Source organism: Tenrec ecaudatus, chromosome 2 (assembly GCF_050624435.1).
Source record: "Tenrec ecaudatus isolate mTenEca1 chromosome 2, mTenEca1.hap1, whole genome shotgun sequence".
Classification (NCBI taxonomy): Eukaryota; Metazoa; Chordata; class Mammalia; order Afrosoricida; family Tenrecidae; genus Tenrec; species Tenrec ecaudatus.
The window spans coordinates 295,553,658-295,566,767 of NC_134531.1; the positions used below are offsets into that span (position 1 = coordinate 295,553,658).

A 13,110-nucleotide genomic window follows, 5' to 3' on the forward strand; every position below is an offset into this window, starting at 1 on the left:
GCAACTCACTCAATGATTACAGCCTCAGAAAAGGGAGAAGGAGGGAATTAATTTTACATATGACTATTCTGCAATTTAAGACAATAGCTCTCTACTTTCCCCTTTCCTTCCTTATATGTGTTTCCTGGGGCTGCTGTCACGAAGTGCCACAAGCTGGGAGGCTTATCAGAACAGAGTGTTATTGTCTCATCAGTCTGTGAGCTGGGAGTCTGGGATCAAGTGTCAGTCGTGTGAATTCCTTCTGAGGCTTTCAGGGAGAAAAGGTCCCATGCCTCTCTTCTCGCTTTCCCTAGCACCAGGTGTTCCTTGCCTTGTTGATTCAGCGTCACATGACAGCTTTTCTGTCTCTTCCTTCTGCTCAGGTCCCATCCCTTACACAGGAGGAGCCCTGGTGGCACTGTTGGGTAAACATGGGGCTGCTGACTGTAAGGTTGCCGCTGAAAACCCATTGGCTGCTCCCAGGAAGGTGTGCAAAGCCTAGGTAGACTCCATAGAAGTGGGCTTGGGCTTGCCCCTTATCCAGGAGCCCTGATAGCACAGAAGTTCAAAAAACAAAACAGAAACCAAAACACTTGGCTGCTAACAAAACACTCACCAGTTCAAAACTGTCAGCCACTCTGCAGGAAAAAGACAGGGAGGGGCGTCTACCTCAGTAAAGGGGATCACAGCCTTGGATAGCCAAGGGGACAGTGCTACTCAGTCCTGTAGGGTGGCTGTGAGCCACAATCAACCCCCGGCAGTGATTGCTTTGCTTTGCTTTCCCTTCATCTTTAATGGCTTCAATGTTAACATCTTCAGAAACCCTGTTTCCAAACCAGACCGACTTCTCAGGCACAAGGGTAAGGATTTCAACTTAACTTTTTAGGGAAAACAAATCCCCAAGTAATAAATCAAGAAAATTGTGTGGCTTTTTCTGTCTTTTCTTTTCCATTTTGCCCTAACTTTTCCTATGTTTGTGAGTTAGCAGAAAGGATGGAAGTGTGTTGTGTACGCTTATGCAATTACACAATGAAAATGATATACACATTGATGATTAGCAAACCTACAAGGGAAGGCGAGGTAGAAGACGAAGCAGATTATGTCTTATTTAAGAAAACGCCTGGGAGAAAAGTGTGTTACTTTGAGTTATATTGCACCTTGTTTAATTTTTTTATGGCTGTTTTTAGTGATGCTTCTCTCTCATTTCCAGTTAAAAAGAACTAATAGAGATTTATGAGCTTACAGCAAGTTGTTTGTTTAGGGAAGAAAAGTTTTCATAGTCAAATATGAAAACTGGTGAAGAGAAAATAACATGTTTTTACCCTTTCAATTTTCTTATCTACCATGAATATAAATCCCAAATATTTGGCAACATAGCTGTAAACATTTATATTTGATTTCTTTAAGGCTGTGAAGATATACTAGGGGGTACTCCCCAAAACCCTGATTTCTTTTTCAAAACAATATTTAATTTTTTATATCTTACAAAACAACCTTATTACCTTCAAAGTACTCTCCATTATACTTAATACGTTTGTCAAATCTGTGATTCCATTCTTGGAAACATTTTTTAAACTCATCTGTTTGGTTGGCTGACAGCAGCTCCCTCAATTTTTCCTTTCCCTCTTCTGCATCTTCAAATCACAGTCCTTTCATGTTCCTCTTCATTCACGGAAACAAAAAGAAGTTGCAGGGCGCAAGGCCAGGTGAGTAAGGTGCGGGAAGTGGGGGGGGAGGGGCGGCCCGAGAGGCATAAATTTTTTTGCCAAAAACTGGTGCACTGAGATGGCTGCACAAGCAGATGCATTGTCGTGTGGCAAAACCAGTCCCGTCTGCCACAAATCAGGCCTTTTTTGTCACCCACAATTATGCAATCTTTTCAGAACCTCTAAATAGAAAGCTTGATTAGGAGTCTGACTTGGTGGAACGAACTCCGAATGCACTATGAGTTAACATTTTCATCCTTTGGGAAGTTGATGGACGTCCAGAAAGAGGTTTGTCATCAAGTGACATTTCACCTTTTTTGAAATGAGAAAACCACTCATACACTTGAGTTTTTCCCATAGCGCTGTCCTTGTAAGCTGTGTTCAACCTCACAACAGTTTCTGCAGCACTTTTCCCAAGCAGGAAACAAAATTTCACAGCTGCACGCTGTTCTCTTAAATTGACCATCCCCCAAAACAAGGTTCTAGTGCAACTGCTTTCATAAAAGTATTCACTGTGACCAGAGAGAATCTTCCCAGGTGATGCCACTGGGTGCACTACTTCAGAGCAAATTGCTTGAATTTCGCCTAGTAGGGAAAAATGCATACTATGAAAGCTCTGCTTGCCTCAGCACAATCCCAGGTATTTTTAGGTACGCCCTTATAGCAAAATAAATTATATACAATGACAGGAAAAGTGAATGGCATCTTTTGTTACTATATTGATGCATTTGTCATTAGCTTAGCAATCGGAGCAGAAATTATTTGATAACTGTAACATCATCACAACTCATTTCATTAATCAAATATAAAAAAGTTAAGATAGACAAATATTTTAAAAGTGTCTTTTTAGAATTCAAAGAACTCTATTCTTAGTGATTCCAAAACTCAATCGGTATATCTATTTTATTATGTTTCAAGGGATATTTGTATGAATTGAAAACTTTCTGACCTCCACAGAAACACTGAATGGAACTGCCTTACAGTTCGTAGTGCAGAATTCAGGTGAGTCTTACAATTCCTCCCTGATAGAAGACAGGGTAGGTGAGATACTAAGAAAGAGGAAGAAAACTAAGCAAGTCAAAGTTACAAACCTGCTGAATGGTGACATCAGAATTTGAATCTCAATCATCTGGTTCCAAATATTTTGAATATGTAGTGTTTCCTCTCCCCATTTGAGCTAATATGATTGCAAGGGTGGTAAGTGCTAAGGTAATTCGGGCAAAGACAGTTTATTTTGGGGCCTCAATTACTCTGATAATTGACTGGGTATTTTTGGTTGCTTTGCAAATTAAGACATGACCCGAGTGTCACCGAGAAAAAACAAAACAAAACCTCAATTAAAAAATATGAGATTATTCTTCCCGTATTTTCTGAACCTGTAATCTAAGAAATGTTTCTTGAGGCAAGTGCTCCCGAAAGATTTTCGATGGAGAATTTCATTAATTTTTAATATCCTGCTATATTTCAAATGGAGCCCTGGTGGAGTATGGGTTATGTGTTCTTTTGCTAACTCCAAGGAAAGCAGTTCAAAACCACCAGCCACTCAATTGGAAAAAGATGAGGCTTTCTACTCCCATAAAGAGTTATTGTCTCAGAAACTCACAGGGGCAGTTCTGCTCAGTCCTGTAGAGTCACTAACAGTTAGAATGGACTCAATGGAAATGAGTTTGGTTTGATGTTTTCTGTGTTTACTGTATTTCACATTACTTTCCTGAAGATGACAAAATCTAAAGTTCTGCATACTGGCATACAAGGTAAATGTTAAGGATATTAAAATGTATATTTTTAGGCCAGGTTTACTAGTCTGATAGAGAATGGTGGAACACCCAGGACAATGGCTCTTAGATATGAGTCAATCCTAGAATTAAATTCATTTGGCTTACCTTTCAGCTAAATGATAGAAGGCCTATCATGATGACACTCATTAGAGAAATTAATCATTTAAGAGACAGGAAGGGCTAGGGAGGAAGAGAAGTGGGAGATGGACAGGAAGTAGGAAGAGTCCTATTACTTGGGGGTCTGGGTCACCTCACAAGACAAAAGGAGTGTGCATGACTGGATGGAAAGCCAATTTACTTTGTCAACTATCACTGAAGCCTAAATTAAACAAACAAAAAAACCAACAGGAAAGGGAAATGAAAGAAGTCTTTATAGGGTTAAAACACACACACACACACACTGGTTTTTGTGTCATGGAAAATAGTAGGTACCGTCTAATATGTGTGTGTGTGTGTTTTAACCCTATATGCATTAATGTCTACAACATTCCTTACTAACTAAAGAGTTAAACCAGCATTTAATAAATGTGTCCATTAGCTGACGTTTAGGGGCCAGTAGTGAGACACCCTCCCAGATGGCAACGACAGCCACTCCTCAGTCGTCTGCTTTCAGCAGGAGGAGGTTCTATTTCAACAAGCACAATCAAGGGTGTTAGGTGGGGCCAGGCTTCACCACACCTCTAGGAAGTCATTGAGTGGACAAAGCTGGACACTTCACGAGTGCTCAAAAGTATTTATTGAATACATGAGTGATTGACCCCCACACAGGTTAGAGGGTCTTCTCTCCTCTTGCTCCTTTCATTGGCCCTGTCTCTCAGTAATTTGTACTGCCATCATTTAGAAGATGCTTGAGGGCGACCTCTCCTTATGTCTAAGTATACGAGTCTAAAGTATATGCATAGCACAAACTGAAGGAGTGTAAATCAATGGCTACACAGACGGAAAGAATAACTGAAACTAATAAGATAAAATCCAGTGTGATCCAAGGATTTTAAATAATATAATCCAGATTCAACGGAGGGAATGGTGTTAGAGCTTAAATTGTGAACACCTGGTTTGCAAAAGGCTATGAGTGACAGCGTGGAAACCCGGAATCATCCATTTGTAGGATACCCATATATAGGTTAAGCCTCCGGCGTTTTCCCTCGGATCACAGTTGTGGGATGTTAAAATAGCCTTGTTGCCTAACAGAGAATACTAGCTATCATATAACTAGCCAGGTTAAAATGTAACATCTGATTTGCTCCCCCTTTGGGCCTATTGAAAAGTTCTATCAGTTTCAAAAAAATGTAAGGGAAATACTCGCAGATTACGTCTTCAGTGAATCCCTTCTGAACATAGAGCACGGATGTGAATTGTCTTGCTATAACACATAGTACATTGGGAATTGGAATATGGCAGATGTAGTTAGGTTAAAATCTAACATCATTTAATCTCACATTTGACTCATTTTAAGGTGGTTCTAAGTTTTAATATTTTCTGCTTTCTTTTAACTTCGATTTTCCTCTATTTTGTTTTGATATTGCTGTTTTGGTTTCTTTTTCTCTTTTCTTTGATATGTTTTTCAGTATATGAAATCCAGGATGGTGACTCTAGAGAGGGAGTAAATGAATTACAAGTTCCTTGGGAGGTTGGCAGGGGAAGTTGTGGGGGGAGGGGGAAGTGGTGAGCTAATAACAAGGAGTACAAGAAAGAAGAAAACGTTCTAAATTTGATTAGGATAATGACTGTACAATTCTTTTTGATATGATCGAACCACTGAATTATGTGATATTTGGAATAAATATATATATATATATATATATATATATATATATATATATATATATAGAGAGAGAGAGAGAGAGAGAGAGAGAGAGAGAGAGAGAGAGAGAGAGGGAGAGAGAGAGAGAGAGAGAGAGAAATCCAAACTCAGCGCCACTGAGTTGATTCCAACTCATTGAAACTCTATGGGGTAAAACTTCCCATGGGTTTCTGAGACTGTAATTCTGTAAGGGACTAGAAAGCCTCTCTCAGTGTGGCTGGTGGTTTCCAACTGCTGACCTTGTGGTTGGGTTGCAGTTAGCAACCCAATTATAACTCACTCCGCCAACAGGTCTCCCACAAAACTGATACTAGCTCCTCCAAAGGAAGCAGAAGGTGGAACTGCGCTGAGGTAAGGCTCTCACCCCCTGGATCTGTAGGTCCTTAAGCTGGCTGCTCAGTTCTGTGGAGAGTAATTCCATGCACACGTATTCAGCTACTGGGATGCAGTGTCAGGGGCTGGACCTATAAGGTGTCTGAAAGCCACGAAACAGATACTGTTTATATAAACAGTGTTTTAGTTACGTTTTCCAATTGTACACATGTTTTTCTTCAACCGCTGGACACCTTCACAGCTTTTTGTTGTGCATGTTGAGCGGATTCCAACTCATGCTGATCCTACGTGCCGCTGCAGAACTGCCCCAGAGGGGATGGAAGCAGACCACCACGTTTTTTCCCCAGGTGGCTTCACACTGCTCGCATTCAGCTGACGGTCAAGTGCTTAACCACTGTGCCACCAGGGCTCTCTAAGCACGGCTCAATCTAAAGTGATGGGCTAATGTGAAAAACAACGATTATTTCGTTTTTGTGGCTTTTACGTATTTAATTGCAGGTTTGTCCATTTGATGTTTTCAAGATGACTATGAATTATATCAGAATATAATTTTTTTATTTCAGAACTTAGAAACGTATCTAATGATGCATCACTCCTTTTGTAGGTTTTCAGGACTGTGTAGTGTGCTTGATTGTATGTTGTGAGGATACAGTTTGGAAGAATAGATACATCGATTAGTTCATAAATAAAACTGCTATGAATACAGATTCAAAACACCTCCAAACAAAAGCACAGTTTGTCTTCCTCTGTTACAATTACTGTAAGCATAATGAGCAGCTTATGTAGAAATGTAACTAACATACTATGCTTCTAACTGTGCAGATACTCTAAGAAAAGTTTAAGTGGATAAGTTCCCAAGGAGCTCCAGGTGAACACAAGAGAGAGCATAGGGAGGGGAAATAAGTCATTATAGAGACTAAGAGCCAAAATAGAGGGGCACACAAGGAAATGAAGGGGCCTCTAGAAGATCAAGGGGTTATCCTTTTGAGCGGTGTGGCAGAGGGTCCAGAAAGAACTCAGAGACATGGTGCCATCTGACCTGGGCATTGCTAAAAGGACAGGGTAGGGGAGAGATCCTAGAGGCAGGGGAAAGCATTATGTGTTCAGAGGACTACGTTCCAATGAGAGATGAAAAGTTGTAGGCAACGAGGGTAGAAATGCAGTCAGAGGCCCTATCATGCAATATTCTGTTTGCCTTGTTCAGGAGTTCAATGTCACCTTGTAGACTTGATAGGGAATCAGCAAATGGTTTTAACTGGGCACACAATTTGGTGAGAGTTGAGAAAATGTAGCAGTTTCCATGGTTCTTCCCCTGAACACCACCAGCAACCCTATAGATGGTTTGAGGCTAGATGACACAGAAAAGATGGAAGAAGAAGAAAAGAGTAGAAATGGACAAATTCCAACCAGACTGAATCTATTGTTTCAAACAAGGTATAATACTAATCCATGCTCAGTGCTTGATGTCAAAGATGGAGTGTCGTTATTAAGGTTTAGGTGTACAATGAGTCTACAACTGTCCATCAGTGAGTAAAGAAGGCTGAAGAAGAGCTGATGCCCTTGAATTACGGTGTTGGCAAGGGATGCTGAGTGTACTGTCGCTTGCCAGAACATCATAGAGCCAGAATGCTCCTTCGAAGAAAGGATGGCAACACTTCCTCCTATTTCCTTTGGATATGTTATCAGGAGGACCCTGTAGCAGGACGCAATGCGCGATCCAGTAGAAGTCCAGCCAATCAATGAATGAAGAGAAACATAAAGGAAGAGCCTAGGGACACAACTGATGCAGTGGCTCCCACACAAGCTCAACCACGGCAAGGACTGGGAGGGGGACGCAGGACTGGGTAGCCTTTCATTCAGTTGTGACTGAGGTGGTTGGACTACAATGATTGAATACATTTCAAAATCCCCCAATTTCTTTCTTTCTCTCTTTCTCCCATATCAACGATGGAGAGAGACACGGGGTGGGTGGGACAGGGAAGAATGGAGGAAGAATATCCCTTTCGATGAAGAGCAGCACTTTTGTCTCTTCCCCCACGTTGAGTCTTCTTTATCGCCATTGGAACTGCTGATAGCGTGGAAGACCAAGACTTAGAGATTGTCTGCGGACGAATTTTGAGAAACTCATTCCAGCCTTGTCTACCTGCAAGCGGTTTTCCTAATACCAGGATTCTTACCAGTTAACAAAAGGGAGAAAGGAATTAAGTGAGCTCCAGCAGGTTTTACTGTCCCTCTGGGAGAGAAACTAGGAAACAAAGATTCTAAAGGTGAGCCATTGGAAGAGGAAGTAAGGATAGTGTTTTCTTGTAAACTTACTGTAATTGTTGTATCGTTGTTTACATTCCTTGCCGTCTTCCTGACCGGACTGAGCTATTTTAGATGGTCAAGAACACTGAGCACGAAATCAGGAAGGGCTTCTCTGGATGTCGTTTTACAACGAATTGCAGCCATCAAGCAAATCTCTTCGTTGAGTCTTGTTTTCTGATCAGGAAAATGAGGGAGTGCGATTATATCAGCGTGTCTCCAGTTCTACTTTCCACCAGATTCACCTGAATTATTTCCAAAATTAGATTCCCAGAACTCACTGAAGTAATGCTTAAGCCTGTGGCTTCCTCTTCAGGCTATGATTAAAGTTTGATCCCACCACTTAACGAGGTAATCTTGAACTTGGCAAGGTATTTCAAGTCTCCAATAACATTGTTCTCCTCTGCAAAGCAGGAATACCGATACTATCAACTACATGTTGTCGCTGGCAAGGTAAAACGATAGACTTTTAAAAATAACAAGCAGATTACTTGCCAAATACAAAGCACTCAACAATTGTTATGTATTATTTATATCACCCATAGTATGCATGCATGATGTGTGTATGGTATGTTTCTGAGTGGGTGTTCCTAAAACATTTATTTAAGTAAATAGGTATAATGGATTTCTTTCTTTCCCTTTTTAATTTTTTTAGCAACTTTTTCTTTTGCTCTCAGATCTGAAATTCTTTACTAGCCCAAGAATCGTTTCCCCAAGATGAGTAAGGGTAACGTGGAGGTGGGGGTGGGGGGCTGGAATTGTCCAGGGTTCAATCTTTGCCTTATTCTTACTCTTACATTGGAAGCCTCAGGAGAACATATTAATAACAACACCACCAGCAAGACCAAGAATAAAGGCTAAAAGTCCCACTAGAGTAGGTGAACCGACAGGTAGGGAATGGACGAAGACTTCGCTGGCCGAAGCCAGCGTGCCACTCTTTCAACACAATGACTCTCACCTATTTGCGCCTCTCCATTTTACCTCCGACGATGCCACGAAATCCTCACAATCGCTGTCATTACAACGCATTCTGGACATTATGAACGCTGCCATCATTTGGCGTGTTGTTGACCGAACAGGAACTAGGGCAATGTAACTTTCAAAGCGCTTGAAAATGCGCGCTGTCAAAGAAAGAGCGCACTTCTAGGCGCCCCTGGCCCTCAGCTCCAGCAGGGCGCGCGGCGGCCGAGGTCTTCAAGGGGTCTCGGTGGGGAGGCGGTGGCTTGGCGCCCGCAGGGAGGCTCGCGCCCCGGGATCCCTGGAGGTGGCCTCTCCTAGAAAGACCGGGGAGGAGCCCGGGGCGGAGCCCTGACGGTCCTGGAAGAAAAGCGCCGCCCAGCCTGGAAGTCCGGGCTCGCGGGGGGCCCTGGGTGGCCGACGGCGGAGCCCAGGCCCGAGCTCCCAGGGGGGAGGGTGCGTGGGTGCATGTGTGCGTGGGTGCATGTGTGTGTGTGTGCGTGTGCAGGCGGCCTCGCTCCGGGACGCGCGCGCGCGCGGGCCCGGCTTGACGCCGCCGGGAGTGATCCGTGCCCGGCAGGCGCTGCCGTCGCCCGGGGTCCGCTGCCGCCGGGCCAGCTCCGCCGGGACCCGGGCGCCTAGGTCTCCGTCTCCGTCTCCGTCTCCGCCGGGCGCGGCGGCTCCTCCCCCCCAGAGCCCGGGCTTCCGCCCGACACCCGGCGCCGCGCCTTCCGCCCCTGCGCTTGGCGCCCGGCAGCAGCGGCAGTGGGAGCTCAGAGCACCCCCGGGTCCCGATCACCCCGCCGTGACCTGCTCGGAGCGGGACGCAGGGTGGCACCTGCGGCCGCTCCCCTGGGTGGTGGCTGGCGGCAGCCGGTGGAGCGGGCGCGCCGGGGCCGCTGCTAGATCTCCTGGAGAGCGGGCGGCTCCGGCTTCACCGGGGACCGAATGGATCCCAGATCTTGGACGCCCTCCAGCATATCTGAGGCGCCGACCCTTGGGGTGCAGGCGCGTGTTGAGACATTTCTGGTGGCTTCCTGGAGTCCCTCCGCCACTATTTATGCTTAGTGCACAACCCCGTGTGCATGCTCCTCTCTCCACCCCAACCTCCGCCCCCTTCCCCGGTCCCTCCCCTCCCCTTCCCCGGTCCCTCCCCTCCCCTCCCCTTCCCTCTTTCCCCTCCCCATCCTTCCCCTCTCCGCTTCCCCTCGCCCTTTCTCTTCGCACCCTGTTCCTCCCGTCCTTGCTCAGTGTGTGTGTGGTGTGTTGAAAGGAGGGTGGGAGAAAGTAATGGGGGGCGGGCTGGGGGGGAATCACATATGTAAACACACTACTATGGCCAAGAGGAGGCACATTTTTAATATTCAGTTCCAGGAGAAATGTTCCCGTTTACAGGCTGCAGTGGTAGTCCGAGGGAGCCGGTAGCCCCTCCTCCGTCTTTATTGTACCTTTAGAAGCATTTTCATATTTCAAATTTTCAAAATACTTCCAAGAGAGGTTACATGTTAGGAAGAGTCCTTATTGCACACATCTTTCCAGGTTGCCTTTGCCCCCTGCTATAGGTAGGACAGACAGGTGTTTCATTAAAGGGCATGCTTTAATCCGTGCCCCCCTGCATTCCGATTGAGATCGGGTACTCTTGACAAGTGGACTGCTCATGCCAAGACCACAGGGCAAGGTAGAACTGTCCCCTAGGGGGCCCTGGGCTCTAATATTTGCTGAAGCAGATGGCCATTCTCCTGTGGCGCCCCTTTGGGTTTGCAGTCACTGACTAACCTTGGGGGTTCCTGAATCTCACTGGAGATGCGGACCCATACTAACCCGTGGTGGATTTCGGGATGGTAACGTCCTTACAGGAGGAGCTGCTGGTGGTTGCGAACTGCCGACTGTACAAGTGGCAGCCCAGCTAGTAACCAATCCACCACGAGGGTTCTTGGTGCCTGTCTAGGAGGGTGGGAAACAACTGTCCGGAGGCAGTGCCCGACGTCACAATTCAGCATCCTCTCCGTCTCCTGTGAGCAAACGCAACCACCGCACAGAGGCGGGAGCAGTCTACGAAAAGACGCTTTGGGGAATGGTCTCTCCGGCGTCGTCATGGGATTTTCCCCCACCCAGGGGCCTCCTGCCCTTGGGCTTAACAAGGTTGGAGCGGCTGTTCCCGTCACGGTCGACAGGGGGCAGCGGATGCCCTGCGATGCCCCGGCGACGTGCAGGGAGCGCCCTGCGGTGCCCCGGCATTCTCCATTGAATGCGAGACCTGCCCCGCCTCTGTCTGCAGCAGTTCCCGGATCTCGGGGCTCCAACCCGGGCTGCCCGAGGGCGTTCCCTCCGGGAAGGGAAGAAGAGGCACGTTTAGCAAGCAGTGTTTGTAACTGTAGTGAGGAACCGCACACCCGCACACGGTTCAGATGCATGCAAATGTATGCGATGAGGAATGAAAAAACGAGCTATTGAAAACTGTTAGCGAACCTTCTGGAGCTTTTGATCATTGAGTTGTCCCAACCAAGCGAGAATTTTAAAAATATGGCTACGCCAGTCTGGAAGGTCGCGGTGGTAGTGGTGGCGATGGTGGGTGGGGTCTGTGACATTGTTTTGGATGTGAAAATTGCTCTCAATTGGGAAAAGGTGGAAATGATGCCCAATATCCATCATCCATGACGGTGGTAAAGATTGCGAGGCTTCTGGAAGGGAAACTGGGAGAAGTCGGCTACTGCTGCCAGGCGGGGTGTGTGTCCGCCAAGGCTGCAGCGTCGGAGTCGCGGGGATTCCGGGGCTGGGGCCGCTCGGAGTGGCCCGGACTGGGATTCGCGAAGGGCTGGGCTTTTCTGAATACCCACCTCTCTCCGCAAGCCTCTGCAAGCCGGAGCCTTGCAGTTTCAGCTTGTCCAAGTGGCTTTACCTATGCACGTCTTTCCTGAATAGGCAATCCCCCACCCCCACCCCAACTTAAAAATACACGTATAGAGTAGTTTTAAAGAAAAGAAAATCCAGTGTAAGCCTTCAGAGATAGGCGGTCACAATCACCTCTACATAGTTTTTGTTTTTAAGTGATAACTTTGTTACCCAAATGAAATCATAGATTGTGCCCTTATTCTACAAATCTGTTGCACAATTAAAAACCCTAATTAATGCCTGGCAACCTTTGAAAGGTAGAGAAACAGACCCATTTTTGAGTTAGAGAATTTACTGCCAAACGACTGATGTTTTATTTCATGGAAGCTATGAACAAAACATAATCTTGATAGTTATTTGAATGTAATTTTTCAAGCCATAATAAATTATAGACATGCAGCCAAGGCTACTGTATCAAAACCTAACCAAATCAAATCTACTGTCTTTGAATGGATTCCTAGTAAAACGACCCAGTAGGATAAAGGCTGCCTCATCTCTTTCCCACAGATTAGCGGCTGGGTTAGCGTAACACACCATTCCACCAGCAGTGAAGCGCCATAGCTCCTGTCCACCAGGGCAATTTCAGAAGCACAGTTAATGCTCTGAAACATTATTAACATGGAAATTCCACATTATAAGGTCAGCATGTAGAATAGCCTCTCAAGTAATAATAATTAATATAGTAACCCATGTGGAGGAGATATTTACTTTTGATTTGAGGAGTTAGTTAGAAGACTTAGTAATTGTATCTCAAGAAAGCATCCCAGAAGAAAACGACTGACTTATAGTCTACGGGGGGGGGGCGGGCACAAAGTCCTAAGATCAACCAGTGCTCCCAGATGCCCTTGTGACTAGCCCTTCAGCTACTGAACCAGGGAATCAGGTTCACCAAGAGGTCTGAGGACGGATTGTTCTGTGGGCCTACCCATAAACCTGAACAGCCTACACCTTTGTCAGGGGCGAATGCTGCTCACCTTCAGATGTGCATCAGCAATTGTACACCGAACATGGACACATGTTTTTAAAGATGGTCCCAAATCAGCCTAAAGACCAACCACAGAAGGTTTCTTTAAAAAATGCAGCAAATTGGCACTAATATGAAATATTGATAATTATAACTTAAAAACGATACCTTGATTTGCTTAATAATAATTTGCTTAATAATAATAGCTTATTTGCTTAATAATAATAGCTAAAATTCCATAACCCCCTAGTAATACAAATAGATTTCATTAGTTCTGTTTTACTGAAAAGGAAACTCGGATCCAAGAATTTAAGCTACTTGCCGAAGGTTACACACCTGTTATATAGAAGCCACTTTCTGATTCTAGAGCCTAGGCTTTTTTAGTTTCTTTCT

The 13,110-nt window shown here is 45.2% G+C and overlaps 1 long non-coding RNA gene across 1 annotated transcript; it reads right to left on the reverse strand.

Annotated features, from left to right (window-relative positions):
• Window positions 1-1,354: 1,354 nt before the first annotated feature.
• On the reverse strand, window positions 1,355-9,468 carry LOC142441523 (uncharacterized). Its single transcript, XR_012782907.1, has 3 exons — window positions 8,863-9,468; window positions 7,917-8,081; window positions 1,355-2,270 (listed from the first exon to the last, which is right to left on the reverse strand). It is a non-coding gene; the product is annotated as an uncharacterized LOC142441523 (long non-coding RNA).
• Between the last annotated feature and the right edge of the window lie 3,642 nt (window positions 9,469-13,110).